A 23752-nucleotide genomic window follows, 5' to 3' on the forward strand; every position below is an offset into this window, starting at 1 on the left:
ATGAAAGCAAAATAACAGTCCTGTTGCAGTGGAGGGGAAGTAAGAAGCTATGCATTCACTGTCTGATATTTTGGGCTACACAAAAATCTGTTAAACTGATGGCCCAGTATTATGGGCTGTAATATATACCAGTGGTATAGGTGTTGTTCAAGGTTCTAGGGAGCCACTTCCTCTTGTACAGCGGCAGCACCAATACAGCTATCTACGTCTGGTGAGTGTACATGGACACTGAGTTGTGCCTGCAGTCAGATTCTACAAGCTGTAAGTCATAGCTTGCTATTAAGTGATAACCTGGTAAAATTTCGAACCCCCATAAACCATAAGAACACTGCTGCCTATCCAGAACTGTTCAAAGAAACCTTGTACAAGCATGCTAATAGCTGCAGAGAGGCAGCTCTACACACCAGGAAGTAGCACAGAACTAACAAAAAACAAGCCACCCTGGTGGAATAAAAACATCAACAGGCTGTATAACAAAAGGAAGCAAATCATGGCAAAAATTAGGAGGTACAGCACCCAGAAGTGTAAGTGTACACAACTGTACTATGTTCATGTTTCAAACTAAACAAACAACTCAGAGGACAGATAAAATTTACCAAAGCCAAATTTGAGGTAAGCTTGGCCTCCATGGTCGAGGACAACCACAAAGCATTCTTTAGCTATGCCCCCAACCTCAAAGGCAATACACAATTGTGTGCAGAGCTCATTGTAAATGGAAACACCTATAATGAGACAGAAGATGCAGCAAACCTCCTGGCTTATAAATTCAGCTCCAACATTACCCCTCTCTCCCCCTCAACCTTCCCTCAGGAAATACCATCAAATATAACTCCTCCTACCATCACTAGGGAACAGGTCCTTAATGCTCTAAAGACCAAGAGCACTGCATCAATGGGCCCAGACAATATCCCAGGATGCTTTCTAAATAGCATGAAACATGATCTATCAGGGCCTCTGGAATCTGTAGCCTCCAAAAAGGTTTTGTGTCTCATGGATGGAGAAAGTACAGTTGTGTACACTTACCATAAATGTTCGAGTGTATTCACTGTTGCAGTCATCACACTTGGGTTATTTGCCTGCAGGTAGCCCTCAGTCGGCCTGAATACCAGAGTCTTGGGATTTCTGTGTCGGATGCTGTCGTCTCTTCCATGATGTCAGGTCGTCAGGGGTATAAAACATGCAGCCGACTCCATTACATCAGTTTTTCTTGCCCTAGATGTCAGGAGCCCCCAAAACAGGAAGCTATTACATGGTGTGGAACACCTCCAGTAAAAAGTAAACAACCCTGCCATAAACAGGATAGGTAAAAAAAGGGTAGAGAAAACCAGGGGGCTGGAGGGAGACTGCAACAGTGAATACACTCAAACATCTACATTTATGGTAAGTGTGCACAACTGTACTATGTTCATGTTTCACTGTTGCAGTCATCACACTTGGGTTGATTACCAAAGCTGAGGAAGGGTGGAGGCAGTCAAGAAATGTTGGGGCTGGCTAGCAGGCCTTGTAAAACTGCTGTAGCAAATCCAGCTCTGGATTTAGAAAAAATTGGTAAGTGGTAATGCTTAGTGAAGGTGTGTACAGAACTCCAGGTTGCAGCTTCCAGGATGTCCCTGGTGGGGACCCCCCTGAGAAATGCTGTAGAGATTGAAGTAGCTCTAGTGGAATGAGTTCTGATCCCCAGAGGGGTAGGTTTTCCATGGTGCTTGTAGCAGAAATGGATGCAGTGTGCTATCCATTTGGAAATGGTTTGCTTCGAAATGGCCTTGCCCTCTTCCCCTGTAGCAAAGCTGACTAGTAGCTGGTCAGATTTTCTGAAAGGCTTAGTCCTGTCAGGGTAGAACCTAAGCTGTCTGTGCACGTCCAAGGAGTGCAGGATCCTTTCCCCTCTATTCTGAGGATTAGGGAAAAAGGTTGGCAAATAGATGGATTGGTTTAAAGCCACACTGGATACCACCTTGGGCATAAAGGAAGGGTTAGTCCTGAAGGAAACCCTGTCAGCATGGAAAATAATGAAGGGCTCCACCACCATTAGTGCCTGAAACTCAGACACTCTTCTTCTGAAGTAATAGCTAGAAGTAAGGCTGTTTTCCAAGAGAGGAATTTTAACTCTGCTGAAGCAGCAAGTTCAAAAGGGGAAGTGTGAGCTTTTCCAGTACAAAGTTAAGGTCCCAGGCCGGGGTGGGAGCTCTCCTAGGGGGCCTTAAATTATTAGCTCCTCTCAGGAACTACTTGATGAGAGAATGAGAAAAGAGAGGAGGCTCAGTATTATAATGAACTGAGATGGCAAAGGCATGAATCTTAATGGATGAGAAGGATAGGCCTCCGCGGAGCAGCTCTGCTAGGTAATCAAGCATTTGAGGTAAGTTGGGCACAGCTGTGTCCTTTCCTTCAGACTGACTCCAAGAACAATATCTTTTCCACCTTTAAGCATAGGATATCCTAGTACTAGGCCTTCTGGCCTCAAGGATGACGTCCAGCACCTGTTTGCTAAGGGATGCTGGTGGTGTATTCATGGGATAAGCCAGGCTGCACGGTTTAGGGTTTGCAGCTGTGGATGCAAAAGCTGTCCCTCCTGCTGAGACAGCAGGGAAGGTGTCTGATGTAGGTGCCAGTCAGACTGAGTAGGAGTAGGTACCAGTGCTGGCGTGGCCAGTCTGGTGCAATAATGATTGCCCTTGGCCTGTCCTGTTTGATCTTGAGTAGTACTTTTAAGAGGAGGGGCAAAGGAGGAAAGGCATAAATTGAGAGGTTTTCCCATGTAAAGGATAGGGCATCCACCTTCCAGGCTCTACTGTGAGGGTTCCTGGTGTAAAATTTGTTCAATTCGTGGTTTTGGGGGAGGCAAAAAGGTCCACCTCCGGAGTTCCCCAGCTCTAGGTTAAAAGTTTGAATGAGTTAGGTTCCAGTTTCCACTCGTGAGGGTCCAGTACACTTCAGCTTAAGTCGTCTGCCAGTGAATTTTGCTTGCCTAGTGGGAATTGAGCTTGCTGGTGCACTTGGATGCTCAAGGCTGTGTTCCACAGAGCCATGGCTAACCTGCAGAGTGGGTAAGAATGAGTCCCGCCCTGCTTGTTTATGTACCACATAACTGTGGTGTTGTCTGTCTTTATCAGGAGCTGTCCTGGAAGGATAAGGTATTTGAAGACTGTCAGAGCATTCTGCACAGCTAGCATCTCTTTTTGATTGATATGCAGGGGAATTTGTTCTGGGCTCCATTTGCCTTGAATGCATTTGCCTGCCATGGGAGCCCCCCATGCATAGTCTGATGCATCTGTTGTCAGGGTTTGGGCAGCAAGGGGTTGAGTGAAAGGAAGTCCCTTGTTGTGGTTGCATGCTTCTGCCCACCAAAGGAACTCTGCCCTTAGACAAGGTATGATAGGAATCACTGTTTCCAGGTCCTGAGAATGTTGACACCAGAGACTTTTTAAGTACCACTGAAGTTTCCTCATATGCAGTCTTGCATACGGAATTAGCAGAATGCATGAGGCCATGAACCCTAAGGTTTGCAGTATTTTCCATACAGATAGCTGGGTTTTGTTATCCATTAGTCTGAAATAGTTTGTCAAATGGACCTGCTTTTCTGGAGTGAGGAATGCCATCTGGGACATTGTGTTCAAGCTTGCTCCCAGGAATACAATTTGTTGGCTGGGCAACAGTTGTGAATTCTTTTCGTTGATGGTGTATCCCAGTGAAGTTAGAAGTCTTTTTACAAATGCCAGGTGCTGAAGGAGCAATTCCTGACTGTCTGCCTGAATCAGGTAATCATCCAAGTATGGGTAGATTTGAATATTTCTCTGCCTGCAGTATGCAAAGGCTGGAGCCAGGCATTTTGTGAATATTCTGGGTGCAGTAGATAAGCCAAAGGGAAGTGCAGAGAACTGATAGTGCATACAGCCTGCTCTGAAACTTAGATATTTCCTGCAAGACTCCCTTATGGGGATGTGCAGATAAGCTTCTTTTAAGTCTAGGGTGACTAACCAGATATCCTTGGCTAGCATAGGAAGAAGCTGTTGCAGTGCAAGCATTTAGAATTTTGGGACCACCAGAAAGGTGTTGAGGATTGATAAATCCAGGATTGGGCGCAAAGAGCTCTCTTTTCTGGGCACCAGGAAAAATCTGGAGTAGAAACCCTGTCCCCTTTGTTCTACTGGGCTGCAAAGGCACCTTACTGAGTACTGGCGGACTGGCGACAAGCTTAACGAAGTGTCGTCGGCGGTTTTTGAACTATGCGGTCTGTCTCTTTGTGCTTTTTCGCAAGATCGGTAGTCGGATAGCTTACTGAAGCCATTTTGAAATATGGAGAACGAAGAGCGAAAGAATTTAGCTAGAAAAATAGCCCGGCGACGAATGGTTCAGGTGTTAAGGTACAAAACCGACAGATAGGGACGTCGCGGTCTGGGCCTAAACAGGTGATGCAGTAAGAATGAAAATCTCTGTGAGGTATTTGCTTTCCACAGGCAAAACAATTGTTAATTTTCTCTGACATCAGTTAGAGCAAGAAAAAAGAATCCCCGATGGAGTACTTAGCTTTACAAGACTTCAGGTCAGAAACTCAAAAACACGAAAATTTCAGGTAGAGTCTGACCGGCACTTGTGAACTGCTTTTGCTTCGGGCTCCTTCTCGGCAAGAAAGACTGATGTAATGGAGTCGGCTGCATGTTTTATACCCCTGATGACCTGACATCATGGAAGAGGTGACAGCATCCGACGCAGAAATCCCAAGACTCTGGTATTCAGGCCGACTGAGGGCTACCTGCAGGCAGATAACCCAAGTGTGATGACTGTAACAGTGAAACATGAAGAACATCAGCAACAGCCAAACCTCTGCACAAAGGTGGTCCCATCTACAGACCCTGGAAACTACAAACCCATAAGTCTCACTGGTCTTATATGTAAAGCCATGGAAAGAATTATAATGGAAATGATCAACAGAGATATGGTAAACCACCAGACACTGGACCCAACTCAGTCTGATTTTGTCAAGGGCAGATCATGCCTACTCAACCTGGTTGCCTTCTTTGAGAAGGTAACCAAAGCAATGGATGAGGGAAAAATGGTTCACACTGCCTACCTTGACTTATCCAAGGCACTTTACACAATATCCCACTCTGGCTTTGTTGATAAACTCAAGAGGTTAGGTACAAACTCATATATCACCCAGTGTATAGCCAAATTGCTCACAGAGAGGACCCAGGAAGTTAGAATTGGGGAGTCTACCTGTACAAAGAGGCCATAAAGAGGCCAGTCGCAAGTGGAGTCCCTCAGGGATCAATCCTTGGACCGCTCCTTTTTTGGCATTTACTTCTCTGAAGTCAAGGCCAATGTCAGTAGTCTCTGGCTGACTAAATTTTCAGATGACTGCAAATTAGGAGCTGTCAACTGAATCCCACACTGACACAGGAGGGGCTGAGACAGAAAAACAATTGGTGTCAAAGACATGGACTAAAACTAAATGCCAATAAATGCATAATAGTATCCTTTGGGAAATCATCCATCCCTGGTAACTATCATATTGACAACACACCCCTTGGAGTTGGACCCAGTAGTCAGGGTCTTAGGGACACACACAGATTGTAATCTACCCTTTGACCATCACGTCTCTACAGTAGTAAGGAAATCATTCTATGCTGCGCAACTTATAAACAAAGGTATGGCATTTAAGTCCAAGGAAGTTATTGTTCCACTATATTTAGCATTCATCAGACCTATCACTGAGTACAGTGCCCCCCCCTTGGTATGTACCTAAACAGGCATATCCAACAACTGGAACGTCCACAGAAGTTCCTCACTAAAAGAATACAGGGAACAAGTAAAATGTCCTAAACAGACAGCCTCAAGGCCATATCCCTGTATTCTGTCTCCTACAGGCTTTTGAGGGGAGATCTATGCCTGGCATACAGGGCATTGCCAGATCCTACTCTGATGGACCTCCTGCATATCCACAAAACAAAAAGCATCAGACTTACCCATTCTAAAGACTTAAAGTTTGCCTGTGATATAAACAGGACCTGCTGGAGAGACAGGTATGTATTCCATAGACAACTCTATCTATGGAACATGCTCCCCATCCACATGAAGCAGAGTTCTCCCTAACCCAATTCAAGTGCAACTTGCACAACTGGATTGGGAACAGGAAATTCATCCCTGGTTTGGCATCTATGTGTCTAATGGACACAGGAAACCTGTGAATGGTATACCTCCCCAGGCTCCTGCTTGTAAATGTTTCATCTCCAAAACCTCTGCTTACACTTATCAAGGGTATCAGAACTTGTCAGAGATTTGGTATGCATGGCTAAGCTTAAAAAAGCCCTTGTGGTCGTTAGCCTATTAAACGCCTATGAACCTATAAATCTGCTGGATTATACAAGCATATCTACTCTCAGTTCTTTCAAGGATGATCTTCAGGCTTGGTGTCAGCTGCTGGACAGTGATAATTTTTATGCAGCCTGTGCATTGCATTAGCTGGGGCTGATTTAGTCAGGGTCAACACAGTAGGAGTAGAGATGTCTGAAAGGGATAAGATACATTTAATTAACTCAGATGCTAGATTCTGTTATGGTAAACATGCTACAAAACTTGAAGAATTTAGTTTAAATTGAAAAAAAAAAGCAGATGGGAAATGTCAGTGCTTACCAGGTCAGGCCTCCAAAAAGTACAATTGTGTACACGTACCATAAATGCAAATGTTTGAGTGTATTCACTGTTGCAGTCATTACATTTGGGTTATCTGCTTGCAGGTAGCCCTCAGTCGGCCTGATTAACTGATTTAATTGCTTCCAATTAGGGGGGCACCTGACATCTGGGGCAAGAAAAACTGATGTAATGACGTCGGCTGCATTTTTATACCCCTGACGTCACGGAAGAAGAGACAGCAGCCGACGCAGGACCCAAGACTGTTAATCAGGCCGACTGAGGGCTACCTGCAAGAAGATAACCCAAATGTAATGACTGCAACAGTGAAACATGAAGAACATCACCTTTTGCAGATATTTATGCACCACTGCCAAAAGGTGAGTTTAGAAGTCCTTGTGTATACAGGAGCTTGATCTAATTCCAAACAAACTTGTACAGTCTGATAGAACAAGATACAAAAGTGCAAAAAGGTATAGCATAGTATATCTAGCAGTCATGACTGTTGCAGCAAACTGGCATGAAGCCACATCTGTCATTAGAAACGGGTGCACCATCTTCTCAGATCTACAACTAACATTCAGCATATATGTTAAGAAAACACAGCTGATCTGGTAAAGAATGGTATAACAAACTGTGCACCATTTCGCAATGCAGCAATAAAGGAAAACATCTTATAATGAAAAAGATAGGTTCATAGGTAGGTACTAGGCCTATTGGACAAAGGGCCTACGTAAGCCTAGCCAACAAGGTTCTCTGGCTTACGCCATACAAGAAAGTTATTTTCCTGTGCCACTGTCGAGCAGAGACACAGAAGTGATCCCCGGGGTGTATTTCCTATTTCCCATCCACTCATCAAGATTTTTCTTGAAGAGTGCTAATGAAGATAGGTTCATAGGTAGGTACTAGGCTACTGGCCCAAGGGCCATTAAGTCACTTTTTATACCTATATTATTAGGTTTCATGCCTGATGCCTAACATTTGCCTGTGTAAAAAGCAGAAGGGAGAAATTCCAGCAGATCTGGTAAAGTTGCCCATACAACAACTCATTTAACATGGGAACAAGCATGAACATGTTTTCCTGAACTGTCTCAGGTGGCAAGGAGTCTTACTGTTTTAGGTCTGTAAGGTTAAGAAATAGTAGAAAGAGGATCATAAAAGTGCTTCAGAGAAGTAACAGCATGTTTCCTTCCTCCTGAGGCCACTCATGAGGTCATGAGCAGACTGGCCAAACAGAATTTTCTCTAGGAAGTGATCAGCCAAGGATACTGTTCTTCAATCAGGGAGGACACCTTCAGCTATACTATCCCACAGAGGCACTTACGTAAGCCTGCAACCCTAACTAACATACCAGTACAGTTTAAGCAAAAGTGGCATTCTACTAGTGATGCCACAAATAGACTATGATGAAGATTCTCATTACTTTGTCTCAGAGAGATCCCTTGAGCATAACCAGAGTCTTCTTAACCAAGTAGAACATGAACTCGGACAAATGAGACTAACAGCTGAGGGCCCTGAGCCTCAATACATCAGAAGAGTACATTCTCCTAACAGACCACTCCACAACCTCAGACTTCTCATCAGGTGGCAAGGAACAAAATGATGCAGTCCTTGGAATCTATGCTACACTGAAGGGTGAATGCAGGAGTTAGCAGTAGGTTGCCTATAGAGCTGCAATGTCCACTCAAGGTGATAAAACAAAATACTGGCCTATGCAGGGGATGTACAGGCAAAGTTTGGGTGCATCCAGATTACCCAGTTGGAATCATAACTGAATGGCTCCAAGGCAGAAATGATCAAGGACATCTCAAACTACTCCAGAGACTTGGACAGTTACTTTTGGAGAGGGCAGGTGCTCAGGACCAGTCCTAGTTGCTCTTCATAAGCTTAAAAATTCTTCATGGGAAGGATCATCAAGTGGCATATACTCACATGCAGAAATCCTTAAAGGGTACCATGTAACAAACTGAATGTTGGTACTAGGCATTAGAAGATAGTGAAATGGCACTCGCACTTATTTGCATACTAATAAAAAGCAGCACAACTGGGAAGAGGTCTGCAATGGATACTGCGAAGGCTTCAGATCAATCTCCATAAAATGGGATGACACTTCTGGAAGAAAGTCACACATTTGGCGGGACTTCCCATATGACGTGGAGCGAGTAATAGCATGTGTGCTATTGCTCAATTATATCAGATAACTGAACATGTTTTTGGTTGTGTGAAAATTAGTCAAAGTACAAAAACACATAAAGAAAAGTGGTGCTCTAATACATGACATCAAGAAAGAATACCAAGGTGAGTTCAAAAACAAAACTGAAAATTGCCCCTGCACAGAATGTGGGAGAGAGGGCCTGCATACGGTTGCTCAGTAAAAGAAAAATCAAGATGACAGAGGTTACAATAAAAGACATTTTTTCTGGAAATCAAAAACATGAATAATAAACTTGAAGACAATATCTCCCAGAACCTGAATTCATTGCACTAACCATGCCTTCTGCACCCTAGGCCCCAACCTCTGGGAATCCCCCTATTAAATACCTCACCTTGTACCAATCATTTTATGTGCATCTTAAAGATCATTTCAAGTCAGAATCAATTTCCAAATGCTTTCCTGCTGGACAAATCACCTAATCCCAAACTCTCCCCTTCATAAGTCAAGCACCTTTGTCTTCCTCCCATTACTTCCTTATAGTATTATGTGACATCTCTACTGCATTTTATATATTGTATATAGTTAATTTCTGTGTTCCCTTGCCTACCTTGCACTTTGTGCTCTGTCCCTTCACTATTTCATTCTCTTCCCTTTTTCCTCTAACTACCCCTTCCTATTGTACTTTGTACTTTATTACTACTACTGATTAATATCTATCATCACACATTTTCTTTGTATTCATAATACTTCTTAACTTACTTGTGTACAGCATTTATATTTATCTAGTCTGAGACAAAAATAGGTTGATTTGGATCAGAGCTCTATCCCACTTACCAAACTGCATAAATAAAGAAAATAAGATCCTTGGAGAAGTTAGAAAAGCCGTGAATGAACATTTCAATGCCATCCAACAGTTGGATACAAGAGATCAAGGTGTTAAAAATAAAGTGCAAACAGTTGCTTTACTGGCCATTATGCACTTCTGCCTTGTCAAATGTGCAGCTGTGCTGGGCAGTGACTTTGCAGGAGTTTGTTGAAGATCAAAAATTAATTTTAAGATACGGAAACAGCAGTACCGATGTTTCTATGTTACTGTCAGCCACCTAGCTAGAAACATGCCACGCAAGGTACTTGATCTTTAAGGCTGGTGCAGGAATCCCAGAAAATACAGAAGGAAGAATTTGCAAGGGCTTTATCAAGAAATTACTGTCAGAATGAACAAAACTATCAGAGACAGAGTTTCTCCTACAGAGAGCTCAAAGAACAGCTTGGGTCCCTGGTAGAGCACAACATGGAAGTCTGAGACAGACAATAGATATATTGGCAAAATATTTATTCAAAAAAGTGTTACCTCTGCTATGGAAGCTAGGTCAACGCCTACAGTCTGGAGAGGTACAGATATATGTTGATCAAGATTATTTAGTGGACACAAAAAGGAAAATATCAGCTTATAACCCCATCCACAGACTGGCCAAAGTTAAAGGGATTACATTCAAAATGTTGTACCCAACTCTGATTAGACTTGTGGTCGGGGGGGGGGGGTTGGTGAAAGAGGCTTTGATTCCAAACACAGCAGTGACACACACCAGCGAGAAAGGATCGGATGAGCAGTTGAAAGAAGAAGTACCCAAAGGAGTGGATATGCAGTCAAAAGGTATAATTCTAATGTTCAAGAAATACCAAGCCCTCAGGAAAAGGGCAGGGATGTTAGGAGCTATGCAAGCACATAAAAGGTGGGCAGAATGACAACTGAGGTCTGGGGCTGAACACTAATTTCATGTTAACTGGAGTGGGACTTCATCATAAGGGCATTATTAGACTAAAAATCAAGATGGAGCACTTTCTCTACCTTTAGTAGTTAAAAAGCATTTAAAGGAAAATGGTATTGACATCTTTTGCCAATTTAACTGAGTTAATTGTTTGGAATGTTTGTTTAGTAGCTAGAAATTGAGAATTTAAAAGTGGTATATAATGCTGTCGTGGCAACTTCTTCAAGCTAATTACACATGAGATGGTATAGCCCAGGGGTGGAGGGGTCACTGCCAGCCATGCAAAGCAGTCATATAAAAACAACTGTATCAAACACTGTCTGAGGAAAAAAAGGTTTATAAGTCTTAGGAACATTAATAATCATAATGAAAAAATACTTTGGGGGGGGGGGGGGGTGGAGACTGTCTTGTCCTGTAATAAAAGTAAACAGAGTAGCTCCAGATGGTGTACAACAGACTCCTTTATAAAAGAAATGGAGGAAGTAAATACACATGAATTGTAGTTTCCTCCATACTGAGGGAAGGTACTTCTAATATAACACCCCTGCTGATTTGATGCCACAATCTGTCTCAGTAAGTAGAGAAAAAACTGCTAAATTATATACATACATATATCGCACTATAATGGTAATCAAATGTGAACGACGAGAGAGATACACAGAATAAAAAGACCTTTGGTTGGAAAAGGCAGAATCATTTAACTGTTTACAGTAGAACGCACAGATTAATCCAAGGAGGAGCATGGTTGAGATAATATTAGACTGAAAAAGTGAAAAGGGGCATGATAGGATTGGAGGAAAAGGGGAAAATTTGTAAACATTATACATGCTGGTAAAATACAATGACAAACAGGAGAGAGAAGCTAAGATTTCCCATAGATGAGGGATGGAAGGGCAAGAAACAAGTTATAGGGCCTTCTAGTAGTGTGACTACATACACAAAGTGCCAAAAGGGGCAAAGCCATAAAATGAGGTCGAGGGGAATAAGCAAAAGGTAACTGTTGCCTAACTTACAGGGTAGACATTTAGCACCTTACTCTTAAGGGGGTGGGGATGGCAAAGGATAACAGAAATATAAATAAACCTCATAAACTATAAGAAAGGGGTCAAAAGAAGGTTGCAGTAGAAAGGCAGGCAGTTTCTTTAACAAAGTGAGGAAGGAAGGGTTTTAGTAACAGGTGAAAGCAGCTAAGGATGGACATGACCAGGTAAAGAAAAAAAGGTAGGCAGGGAGCTTCAGTAAAGCTATAAATGTTTTGCTCATTGGTTTTGACACTCCTTCCAAGAGGGAAAGTATACGATACACTGTACTGTGACCTAAGACAAGGTACTCCCCTCACCATGGAAGTCTGGGTCTATGTCCATAGTTGCAAACAGGGAGTTAAAACAGGGACGGGGGTCTTGAAACAGACTGGGAGAGGGTAGAATGTTAACTAGGGAAACAGACTTAACAGAAAATACAATAAACTGGGTGAGGGCAGCAAGAGTTAATCAATTACAAAGCAGAAAAGAAATGTCTTTGACTGAAGTCACACAGACCGGGGAGTTGAAATAGTTTACTGGCATCAGGAAAGGAGTACAGTCTGTAGGCAAAGATGGCAACTACAAGTTATGTACTCACCATAACGCTTGATGTATGTGGTCCATCTCGCCTCACATTCTTACTCACGGGTTTGGAGCCGAACATCGGCTCCGACTCGGCCAACTTATATTTTTCTAGCACGAAGTCTCTAATTGGCTGGGTTAACCTGGTATCCCATGTTGCACCGCTCCATAACCCCAGATCTAGTTTGCAGCAGCTCATAGTCGCACCTCATGCACAACCACAGTTCAGAAGAGTAGAACACTAACCAGGGCAGCAAAGAAAAAATAACCAATACCGAAGGGTACTGAAAACAAATGTCGCCTCCAAATCCTCCAGGAGGGGGGGAATGTGGGAGGGAACGTAAGAATGTGAGGCGAGATGGACCACATACATCAAGCATTATGGTGAGTACATAACTTGTAGATGTTATGTGGTCCAATCTCGCCTACATTCTTACTCACGGGACAGCGTCCCCAGCACCTCTATCCTGGGAGGCTCAATGGAAGATGCTCCTGAAAACAGTGGAACCAAAGGAAGCCCGGCCCCTAGAAGCCACATCTAATTTGTAATGAGTAATGAAGGTGTGGGGAGAAGCCCACGTGGCTGCAGCACAGATTTCATCCAAGGATAGTCTGGAGTGATAAGCTACTGAAGCGGAAACAGCCCTGGTGGAGTGAGCCTTGACGGGGAACGGTAACTCTCTGCCTGCTGACGAGTAAATGTAGGAGATGCAGTCAGAAATCCATCTGGAAATTGTAATCTTAGAAACAGGGAAACCTGTTTTATTTTCAGAGAAGGACACAAAGAGTTGGTCAGACTTATGAAGTTGTTTTGTCCTGTGTAAGTAAAAACGAAGCTGCCTGTGTACGTCCAGTTGATGAAACGTAAACTCCTCCTTGTTGGAAAATTGAGGAAAGAAAACTGGCAGCTCAATGGACTGATTGAGGTTAACGGCAGAGGTTACCTTCGGAAGGAAGGACGAATTAGGTCTCAAGGAAACCCTGTCCTTATGAAATATTAAATACAGGGATTTGATGGACAACGCTTGAACCTCCGACACCCGTCTGGCTGATGTGATAGCTATTAAGAATGCAGTCTTCCAAGACAGAAATTTTAATTCACAGGTGGCAGCTGGTTCAAAAGGTGATGACGTCAGGGCGTGTAACACAAAATTTAAATCCCATGGCATGATGGGTTCTGACACAGGAGGCCGAAGCAACAAGGTGCCCCTCAAAAAGGCCTTACATAGCTTATGAGCCATGAGAGAAGGTTCGTAAGAGGTATGAAAATTAGAAATAGCGGCCAGCTTAACCTTAATGGTAGCAGGAGCAGAACCCTGCTGAAAAAGTGTGGATAAAAAAACTAAGACAGCAGGGATGGGGGCTGTGAAAGGATCCAGTCCCTTGGCCTGAGCCCAGATTGAAAATCTTTTCCACTTGCTGGAGTAAATCTTCCTGGTAGAAGATTTATGAGAAGAAGATAAAATGTGTACTACCTCAGGTGAAAAACGATTAAGTCTGACTAAAGATGGAAGTGGAGTAGCCAGGCTGTCAACCTGAGGGTCCGCAGAGAGGGATGGGACTGTCCCGACATGTGTCAGTAGGTCTGGTGCTGGGTTCAGAGTCCAAGGACTGTCCACTGCATACTGATGAAGAAAGGAGAACCAGACTTGGCGAGGCCAGTGTGGGGCAATAAGAATCATCTTGCCTCCCGAGGAAATGGCTTTCTGGATCACTCTTGGTAGCAGAGGAAACGGAGGGAAAGCATAGAGCAGACCGGGAGGCCAATCGTGGACTAGAGCGTCCCTGGGTGACTCCCCCTGTGGGGGGATCAGAGTGAAGTAGTTGCTGCACTTGATATTGTGGGGATTGGCAAAAAGGTCGCAGCAAGGCTGACCCCACCTGTTGAAAATCTGTTCTGCAACTCGGCGGTTCAGGGACCACTCGAAAGGCATCAGAATAGATCTGCTCAGCCTGTCTGCTATCACATTGGCCTTCCCCGGAATGTGCATTGCCACTAGGAACCGTCGGGAAGACACTGCCCACTGCCACACTCGCATGGCCTCTCTGCATAGGGGGTAAGACCTGGTTCCCCCTTGCTTGTTCAGGTACCACACCACAGACATGTTTGTCCGAGTGAATTGCAATCGTTCCTAGGGGAAGAGAGCTCTGCAGTGCTTGCAACGCCAGTAACACCGGTCTCATCTCTAGAACATTGATGTGCAGATGTACCTCGTGATCCTGCCAGGTGTCTTGGACCATCCTGCCAAGATAATGCCCCCCCTCCCCCTATCTGGGAGGCGTCCGTGGTCACCGTGGCAACCGGAGTCATAGGAATAAAGGGATTCCCTTTGTTCAAGTTGGTGGAATGCAGCCACCAACAGAGGTCCTGTTTGCACTGATTGGTGAGTAGGATCAAATGGGACAGGGGAAGTTTCTGAAAGGACCATTGGTCAGAGAGTAGCCACTGCAGAAGTCTCATGTGTAATCTGGCTAGGGGCACTAGCTGTAGGACCCATCTGGCCTGAACCTTCTTGAGGGGTAGTAACGTGCGAACCTGACCCTGCAACACTTCTATCCTTTCTTGAGGCAGGAACGGCCGCATATGAACGGTGTCTAGCTCTGCACCTATAAATGTGACATGCTGTGAGGGCAGCAAGGCAGACTTTCCCCAGTTCAAGGTAATTCCTAGTTGATGACAAAGGGCAATGGTCTTTTCCCTGGCCTGAATGAGAAGATGCCTGGTGGGGGCAGTGAGGATCCAGTCATCCAGGTATGGGAACACTTGGAATCCTTGACGTCTCAGGTGAGCTGTCACCACTGCCAAACACTTGGTGAACACCCTGGGGGCTGTGGTGGGGCCAAAGGGCAGGGCACGAAACTGGAGATGACTGGCTCCCAGCCAGAAGCGTAAGTGACTCCTGGATGCCCTGTCCATTTTGATATGGTAGTAAGCATCCTTGAGATTCATGGAGCACATCCATACTTCTTTTCCCAGCAACAGAAAAATAGACTGAAGGGTGATCATTCGGAACTTGGACTTTAGAACATATCGATTCAGTCGGCTGAGATCCAAGATGGGTCTCAGGTCCCCTGTTTTTTTCGGCACCAAAAAGAGTCTTGAGTAAGTCGCTCATCCAATCTGGTCTGAGGGGACAGGTTGGATGACTCCTTTTTCCAGCAACTTTGAAATTTCTAGTGTTGCGTGATCCCTTTGACTGGGTGGAACATCTGGGATTCTCTTGGGTGGTGGAGGAGGGTCTGACAATAAGGGGATAGAATAACCTCCAGTAACTATATGAAGCACCCATCAATCCTGAGTGATACTTGCCCAGGCTTCCGGGTACAACGAAATGCAGCCCTCGATTGGCTCTGGAGCAGCACAATCGGGCAATACATCACGGACGATGATAGGAAGGACCGCGAAAGGAATCACGGTCTCCCGAATTGCGAGGGCCTCCTCTGCCCCTAGGGCGGCGTCTCCCAGAATAGCCACCCCCTCCTCTGCCTCTGGAGGGGGGCTCACCTTGACCGGCAGGGAAAGACTTCTGTGACTTTTTGAACCACATCTTTCCTCCCCTCTGAGCCTTGTGGTAAGGCCTAGATGGGAGGGAAAAACAGACCCCTACGGCAGACAGGGTCTTTCCCTCTTGCTCGCATCTGGTGAGGGTGTCTTTCACTTTGGTCCCAAAGAGTGAGGACCCAATCAAAGGGGGCGTCAGTGAAGGAAGACTTGAAGGCCTCCGCGAAATGACACAGGCGCATCCAGGCTTGCCTCCTAAGAGCTACACCTGAGCTAGCTGCCCTGCTCGCCCCCTCGGCTGCATAAGATATGAGCCTCATGGACGAGTTGACAATCGAGCCAAGAGTAGACAACTGGGTGTTAACCGTCTGTGTTAATGCCTCAGGTACATTACCCGTTAGAGTATCTCCTAACTCTTTTAAGGAGATCTCTCTGGAGCCGAGTAAAGTGACATAGATAGTTCAGAAACCGAAGTGTGAAGGTCGCTGAAGAGAGTGCGCTTCCGTGCGATCCATACTCCTGGACTCCTTGTTAGGAGGATGGACGGAGGAAGAAGACTCGGCTACTTCCTGCTGAGTGGCCACCACCACCACCATGGCATCCACAGAAACCCCTTTGGACAGGAACTCTTTCCCAGGGGGAGCTGAGAGAAATTTATTAGGGCATCTTGGTACAGGTTCCACCGAGTCAGGAGTCTCCCACGCCCTTCGAGAGATTAAATCCAGGAGCTCATCGAAGGGTGGAGACACCCAGGAGGTGGGAGGGTTGAGCCCCAAAGGCCTTGAGGAATACCGACTCCTCCTCAGAGGGGGTTTTGGACGACCAGCCGCCTCTCTGCCTCAAAATCTCCAGCATGTCGTTGAAAGAGATGTCATCGGACGACTTGGGGTACCCCTCTGACTCCTCGAGGTCGGTATCAGAGGTGAGAGACTCATCCTGGGAGTCTATGTGCTTCCTCTTGCACAACTTCTTTCTTGGGGGCTCCTCAGGCACAGACTCTGAGGGGCCCTCAGAAAGTTGGGGGCCGCTCATGGGGGTATCCTCGACCTTGGGGCTCCGCCGTCAACCGATAGGGGACACATCAGAGGCTCTAGCCAGAGTGGAAGGGGATGGAATGGCCAATCCGGGTGATGTCACTGAGGATCTGGCCAGTGCGCTCCTCATGGCCTCAAAGGTGGGTCCCCCCGAATCAGAGGATCGATCAACCTCTGAGGTCAAGATCGGAACCGAAGTTCCCCGAGCGGAAGCGCCGAGAGGGAGGCTCAGAACCGACAAAAGTCCCGAAATATCCCCCTCAGGCCCAACAGAGGAAACCCGGGTTCCGAAACCAGAGGACAGAGCTGACATGGTAGGAGCCGACGTCGGCACCGATAAATCCTTAAGAGGTATCGGAGCTGGCAGAGCATCACCTGGAGCAGAAAACTCCAGCTCCGAAGACAAGGAGGTGCTCGGAGGAGGAAACATGGGTGCACTCATCAGGACTGGCTCCGGAGCCAACTGGGTTGGAGCCGAAAATAATTTTGCCAAAACCGGCGACTGCAGGAGCCTCTGGACCACCCTATCCACATCCAAATCAGAGAGTCTGGAGGATTTGGAGGAGAGAGAAGGTGAGGTGACTGTGATCTCCTATCTGGAGATCCTTGTCTAACACTAGGAGACCGGCCCCGAATGGGCTCTAACAGGATAGGAGCCGAGGCATATTCAAGAATCACAGCTACCTCCTGCGGCCCCGAGACAAGGGAGCCGAGGAGGTAGAATCCAATTTGGTAGTCTTCTCTGGTGGCTCCGATGAAGCAGATGGAGCCAGAAATCTTTTCTTAGTCTTAGAAGTCTTGGTTTTAGACTGTGAACCAGAGGAAGAGTCCAAGGACTCCTCAAAGGAAGGCTTAAGAAGACCCTTCAGTATAAGTTTATTTTTTCTCTCCTGTAGCACCCTAGGGCTAAAAGCATGACAAAAGCTACAGGACTCTTGTAAATGTATCACTCCCAGGCAGTATACACAAACAGCATGTCCATCTGTTATGGACATCTTGTAGCTACATTTAGAACACTTCTTAAACCCGGAGGGTTTGTGTTCTTTTTGATCCTTAGACATAACAGCAAAACCACAGTGCACAACACCACAGAAACAGGGCTTTAGGCCACAACGGTTAAGGCGGGAAACTACCACTAACAACAGTTGACAAGAATCTCTAAGTTAAACGATTCTGACATGACAACGAGTCACACACCGAACAAAGGGACAAACTACACAACGGAGGGAGGACTAGGTCCTCTAACTTAAACGGGCCTAGCCCATAGGAACGGAGGGATACCACAAACAATACACTCACACCACAAAAAAAAACAATAATAACAAGAGCAATCAGCTATTAAAATAGCTTTTGTGAAGAAAAAAGACAATTTTCAGTGAGAAAAGGAAGTTTTAAAACTACTTAGCCACAGCCAAGCGAGACCACGTCATAGCTACATGAGCGGCAAACGAGATCTGGGGTTATGGAGCAGTGCAACATGGGATACCAGGTTAGCCCAGCCAATTAGTGACTTTGTGCTAGAAAAATATAAGTTGGCCGAGTCGGAGCCGATGTTCGGCTCCGAACCCGTGAGTAAGAATGCAGGCGAGATTGACAGTTGAGCAACTAGCGCCTTCCTGAAAAAGTTCGGTTAGGAAGTCTAATATGGATGGAAGAGGAGCCGTAAAGGGATCTAGATTATGATGCTCCGCCCAGACGGAGAAACGTTTCCATTTACTGCGGTACACTTTCCTGGTGGAAGGTTTATGCGCTGCCACGAGGATGGCTTTAACTGGTGAAGAGATACCGGGAGTCCTAACTAGGAGTGGAAATGGAGCAACCAAGCCATCAGCTTCAGATTGTCCAGATTTGGGGTCGGTAAGCCCGATGGATGGGAGATTAGATACGGACTGGGATCCAGAATCCAAGGGGGATTCACTAGGTGAGACCACAGGTAAGGGAACCAAATTTGCCGAGGCCAGAATGGGGCAATGAGGATCATCCTGCTCCCCAACCGTGAGGCTTTCTGTAAGAGCTGCAGCATCAGGGGTAGAGGAGGATAGGCATAAAGTAGACCGGGTGGCCAAGCATGCACCAGAGCGTCTCTTGGGGTTTCCCCTGGAGGGGGAATCAGAGCGAAGAAATTGCCGCATTTGGTGTTTGAGGGAGAGGCAAAAAGATCGCAGCAGGGTTGCCCCCATATTGCGAATATCTGCTTCGCTACTAGTGGGTTGAGAGACCACTCATAAGGGGTAAGAAGGGTGTGGCTGAGTTTGTCCGCTAGGATGTTGGCCCGCCCCGGAATGTGCGTTGCGATCAGAAAGCGGTTGGTGGAAATCGCCCATTCCCACACTCTCATGGCTTCGCGGCATAGAGGATAAGACCTGGTTCCCCCCTGTTTGTTGATGTACCAGACAACCGACATGTTGTCTGACTGAATTGCAATCATTCCTACGGGGAGGAGATTCTGAAGTGCTTGCAACGCGTACAGCACCGCTCTCATCTCCAGAACGTTGATATGCAGGGAGGTCTCTGTATCGTTCCACGTGCCTTGGACGGTCCTGCCTCAATAATGCCCCCCCACCCGAGGCGGGAAGCGTCCGTGGTCACCGTGGCGAGAGGGGGAGAGGTGCAGAAGGGTCGGCCCGTATGGAGATCCGGAGCATGGAGCCACCATAATAGAGCCCTCCTGCAAGCCTTGCTGATAGCAATGGGGTGATGGAGAGAAAAGACAGAAAGGACCATTGTACTAGAAGGGTCCACTGCAATACCCACATGTTCAGACGGGCGCATGGAAGGAGCGTTATCGCTGCCGCCATGGAGCCCAGCGCCCTCAGGACCAATTCCGCCGGTGGAGTCTCTGATTGGAGGATGGCTCGCACATGAAGTTGCAAATTCCGTAGTCGTTCCGATGTCAGGAAGGCTCGTAGATCTCTGGTGTCTATTCTGGCTCCTATGAATTCTATGACTTGTGTCGGGGCCAGAAAGGATTTGGCGGCATTGATGGTGATGCTGGGGGGCTAGGCGGATAAAGACATCTCTGGCTGAGCAAAAGTAGATGCCTTGTTGGGGCAGTCAGGAGCCAGTCGTCCAGGTACGGAAAGACCTGTATTCCCTGGAGTCTCAGGTGGGCCGCAATCACTGCTAATACCTTGGTGAACACCCTGGGGGCTGTGGTGAGGCCAAAGGGAAGGACCCTGAACTGGTAGTGACTGGCTCCCAGCCGGAAGCGGAGGAACCTCCTGGATCATCTGTCTGTCCATTAGAATGTGGTAGTACACATCCTTGAGGTCTATAGAGCACATCCAATCGTTCTCCCTTAGAAGGTGAAGAATAGATTGAAGAGTGACCATTCGGAATTTTTCCTTGGTTACCGACAGGTTCAAACGGGACAGGTCTAGAATCGGTCTCAAATCCCCTGTCTTTTTTGGCACCAAAAAGAACCTGGAGTAGAACCCTAATCCGAGCTGGTCTTGGGGGACGGGCTGGATGGCTCTTTTTCTTAGCAGCTGCTGAATCTCTGCGGCTGCAGCCTCCCTCTGATCGGGTGGTACATCGGGGAGGTTCTTGAATTTGGGGACATGAAGTAATGGGATTTTGTATCCTCTGGATATAATTCGAAGCACCCAGCGGTCTGTCGTGATGGACTCCCATGCCGCTAGGTGCTCCGAGAAGCGCCCCCTGACTGCCTCCAGAGTGGAGCAGTCGGGCAACCCTTCAGGGCTGCTGCGTGGGCCGGTCAGAGAAAGGTTCTCTGGACCCAAAGTTCCTCTGAGCCCTTCTGCCCCTGGGGCGGCGTCCTCCCTGTCCTCCTCTGCCACGGGAGGACTGGTTGTCCGGAGCGGGTTGGGAATGTTGCGATTTCCAGAACCACATCTTCTTCTGACCCTTTTGGTTCTTTGAAAAGGACGGCTGGGGAGCAGAGAAGCGGACTCCGACGGTAGACAACATCTTCCCATCCTTCTCGCTCTGGACAAGTGTCTCGCGAACCGTTTTGCCAAACAGGGAAGAACCATCGAAAGGGGCGTTTGCAAAGGCCGCTTTAAGGGGCTCCACAAAGTCGCAATGACGGAGCCAGGCCTGACGTCTCATGACTAGGCCCGCTCCGCTAGCTCTAGCGGCTCCCTCGGTGGCGTGGGACAATAGCCGCATAGAGGTATTTGAAATAGATCTCAGAGTGGCCATTCAGGTGGAGTACAATTGTTTGTCCTCCACCGACATGGACTCAGGGGGGGGAGGAAGCGTATTCTTTGATAAGATCCCACTGCATCCTGATGACGTGTGCCATATAGTTCAGAGACCCTACCGAAAAGGTCGCTGAACTAAAAACTTGCTTCCCTAAGCGGTCCATCGAGCGGGACTCCTTGCTCGGTGGATGGACTGAGGGGCTCTCCTGAGCTAGTTCCCTCTTCGTGGCTGCCGCCGTCAACATGGCATCTACGGGGGAACCTTTGCTCCAGTGTGACCGGTCTGTGGGGGGGCTTAGTATCCTGTCCGGGCGTTTGGGGATTGGCTCCACGGTGTCCGGGTCCTTCCACGCCCTGGTGGTAATAAGGTCCACCAAGGGGTCGGCCGGAGGGGACACCCAAGAGGTAGACGGGCCTGCTTCGAATGCCTCCAGAAACACGGACTCGTCGGAGGAAGCCTTGGGGGCAGACCACCCACCTCTGATCCTCAGCATCTCCATGATGTCTCCAAAGGAGACATCCTCAGGGGGTGATCTTGGGGAGCCTTCCCCTTCATCCAAGTCCGTGTCCTCAGTTAAGGACTCAGGGGAGTCCACGTGCCTCCTCTTGCACTTGTGCTTGCGAGGCACTTCCTCGGGGGGGCTGTCCAAGGAGGTCTCGCCAGCAACATCCTGTTCCAATGGAACAACCTGGGACATTGAAGCAGGCTGTCCCTGAGGCCGGGTGATGGAAGCCTGGCCCAGCAGAGAGGGAGTGCAGGGTGGAGCCGAGACAAGAGCCGGGGGTCCGGATGCTCTCGACAGAGCCCTCTCCACTACATCGAAGGCCGAGGGGGAACCGCTCTCCCTGGGCTCCGAGAGCCGGCTCCCACTTGGATCCGATGAAGGGATCGGCGCCGGCGCCGAGACCATCGGATCCGAAGGACCAGTGCACTCCGACCTGGATGGAGCCGAAGGAACACTGAATCCCTCGGATCCGAAGCTCGGGCCACGGCTCCGAGAGGTCGGATCTGACAGACTCGACGGCAGGGTCGGATCCGAAGTACCAAGTACTGTCGGCGCTGACCCACCCCCGGCTCCGAACGCTCCGAACCCGGGTAGCGGGTTGGAGAAGGAGCAATTGGAGCGAAAAAGGGTGTCGAGCTCCCCCCCGAAGGAGGGGGAGGCAAGAGCACTCCCATCTGCAGCTGGGCCTGGATGAATCTTCGCACCATCCAGTCCAAGTCTGCATCTGACATGCTGAAAGTTGATCTCGACGAGGCCACCGAGGCAGGCCTGGAATGCCGCCTCGATGACCTCGATGGAGATCAGGCCTCCTCCCCCTCGGGCCCTGGAGAGAAGCAAGGAGATCGGAGCCGAGGAGGAGGAGACCTAGAAGCAGTGGAGGGAGAAGCCCGCTTAGCTGGCGGGGCCGAAGCGGAGGCCTCGGCCCGCCGTTTGTGGTGCTTCTCCCTCCGTTTCTCCCTCCTAGCCTCCCTGTCCTCCGGCACTTTAACGGGAGTTTGAGTCCTGGCCGGAGGAAGGGGGGCAGGAGTGGCAATGACCACAGCCTGTGGTAGTGCCAGGGGAGCAGCGGAGGCCGGAGACGAGTCCGGGGGCAAAAGTCCCGCCAGGACCAGCTTCGACCTCCGCTCTTTCAGTGCCCTGGGGTTGAACGCTGCACAAATGGTACAGCCTGAGGAGAGGTGTTCAACCCCAAGGCACCGAACGCACCGAGTGTGGCCATCAGCCAGGGAGAGCTTATGGCCACACTCGGTACATTTAGAAAAAATGGCTTTTGGGGCCTCAGCCATACTTTTAAGAAAAAGGAGTGCTACACAAACACACAGGCCCCAAAAACACACACACACTCACTAATGACCAGCGAAGGGAGGGAAAACTATGTAAAAAAATAAAAATTACAGGGAACCTGCGACCAGCGAAGGGAGGGAAAACTATGTAAAAAAATAAAAATTACAGGGAACCTGACTCTTACACACTTTTTTTAAATTTAACTGTAGAGAAAAGTTGACTAAAAACACACTTAACTGACGATTTTGCTAGAGCTCAAAGGAATCCGGCCATCCACAAGCGCGGCAAACTAGATCTGAGGTCATGGAGGGTTGGCAGGGGATTATGGGTGAGGGGAGGAGCTAGGAGCTCGGATCCATTAGCTATGAAACAAGTTGCCAGCTTGGATCCGATATCGGATCCAAGACCCACAGGTTGCTGACAAATGAAGTCCCTACTTCAGATCAAATGATAAAAAAGAGCTAAGGTAAATTTAAATAGGAAGAGGGAATCAGTGTCTTGGATCCAAAGCTCTAGAAGAATTTACCAATGTCAGATCAGACAACCACAAAAAAGCAACATCTAATCTCACTTTCTTTTGACTTAGTCAGAAATGTTAAAGATATCTTGCTTACAAAGATAATGAAAGGTAAAGTACTTTTAAATCCCTTGTTCAGAACTGGCATCAGGTTGTATTTATGCACAATACAGGCCAAAAGAAATTCAGTTTTCTGGTAAACAAAGACATTATCATTAGAGTTTTTCCTTTGCACTAGCTCTGCAGTTCAGCAAAAATTGACACCAAACAAGCACACAGTACTTACATTTCCACTTTTGACTTAGGTTTGTGGACTTAAACCTGCAGTTATGGCCTTAAATGTCTAGTAGGACTCCCGTGTGCTCCACTTGAAGGCACACATGGTCCTTAGCCACTCAGTCTTTCCTATTCTAAAAGGATTTTCAATATTTTGAGCAGCCCAAGTTTTCTACAGCTCAAAGCTTGTCATGATTCAGAGTTCATGAGTAAGCAAACAAGCCCCTTCCTTATCTTGTAAAACTTAAGTTTCCCTAGGATACTATAAAGACAAGACTTCTGAGATGCACTATAAACAAATATGTGAAG

At 47.3% G+C, this 23752-nt stretch overlaps 1 protein-coding gene across 1 annotated transcript in view; it reads right to left on the reverse strand.

Annotated features, from left to right (window-relative positions):
• Positions 1-23752, reverse strand: part of USP24 (ubiquitin specific peptidase 24) — a 4679666-nt gene that overhangs the window by 498341 nt on the left and 4157573 nt on the right. The gene's annotated exons all lie outside the window — the stretch shown is intronic.

This window comes from Protopterus annectens, chromosome 10.part0 (assembly GCF_019279795.1).
Source record: "Protopterus annectens isolate FY-2018-M chromosome 10.part0, PAN1.0, whole genome shotgun sequence".
Taxonomy (NCBI): Eukaryota; Metazoa; Chordata; order Ceratodontiformes; family Protopteridae; genus Protopterus; species Protopterus annectens.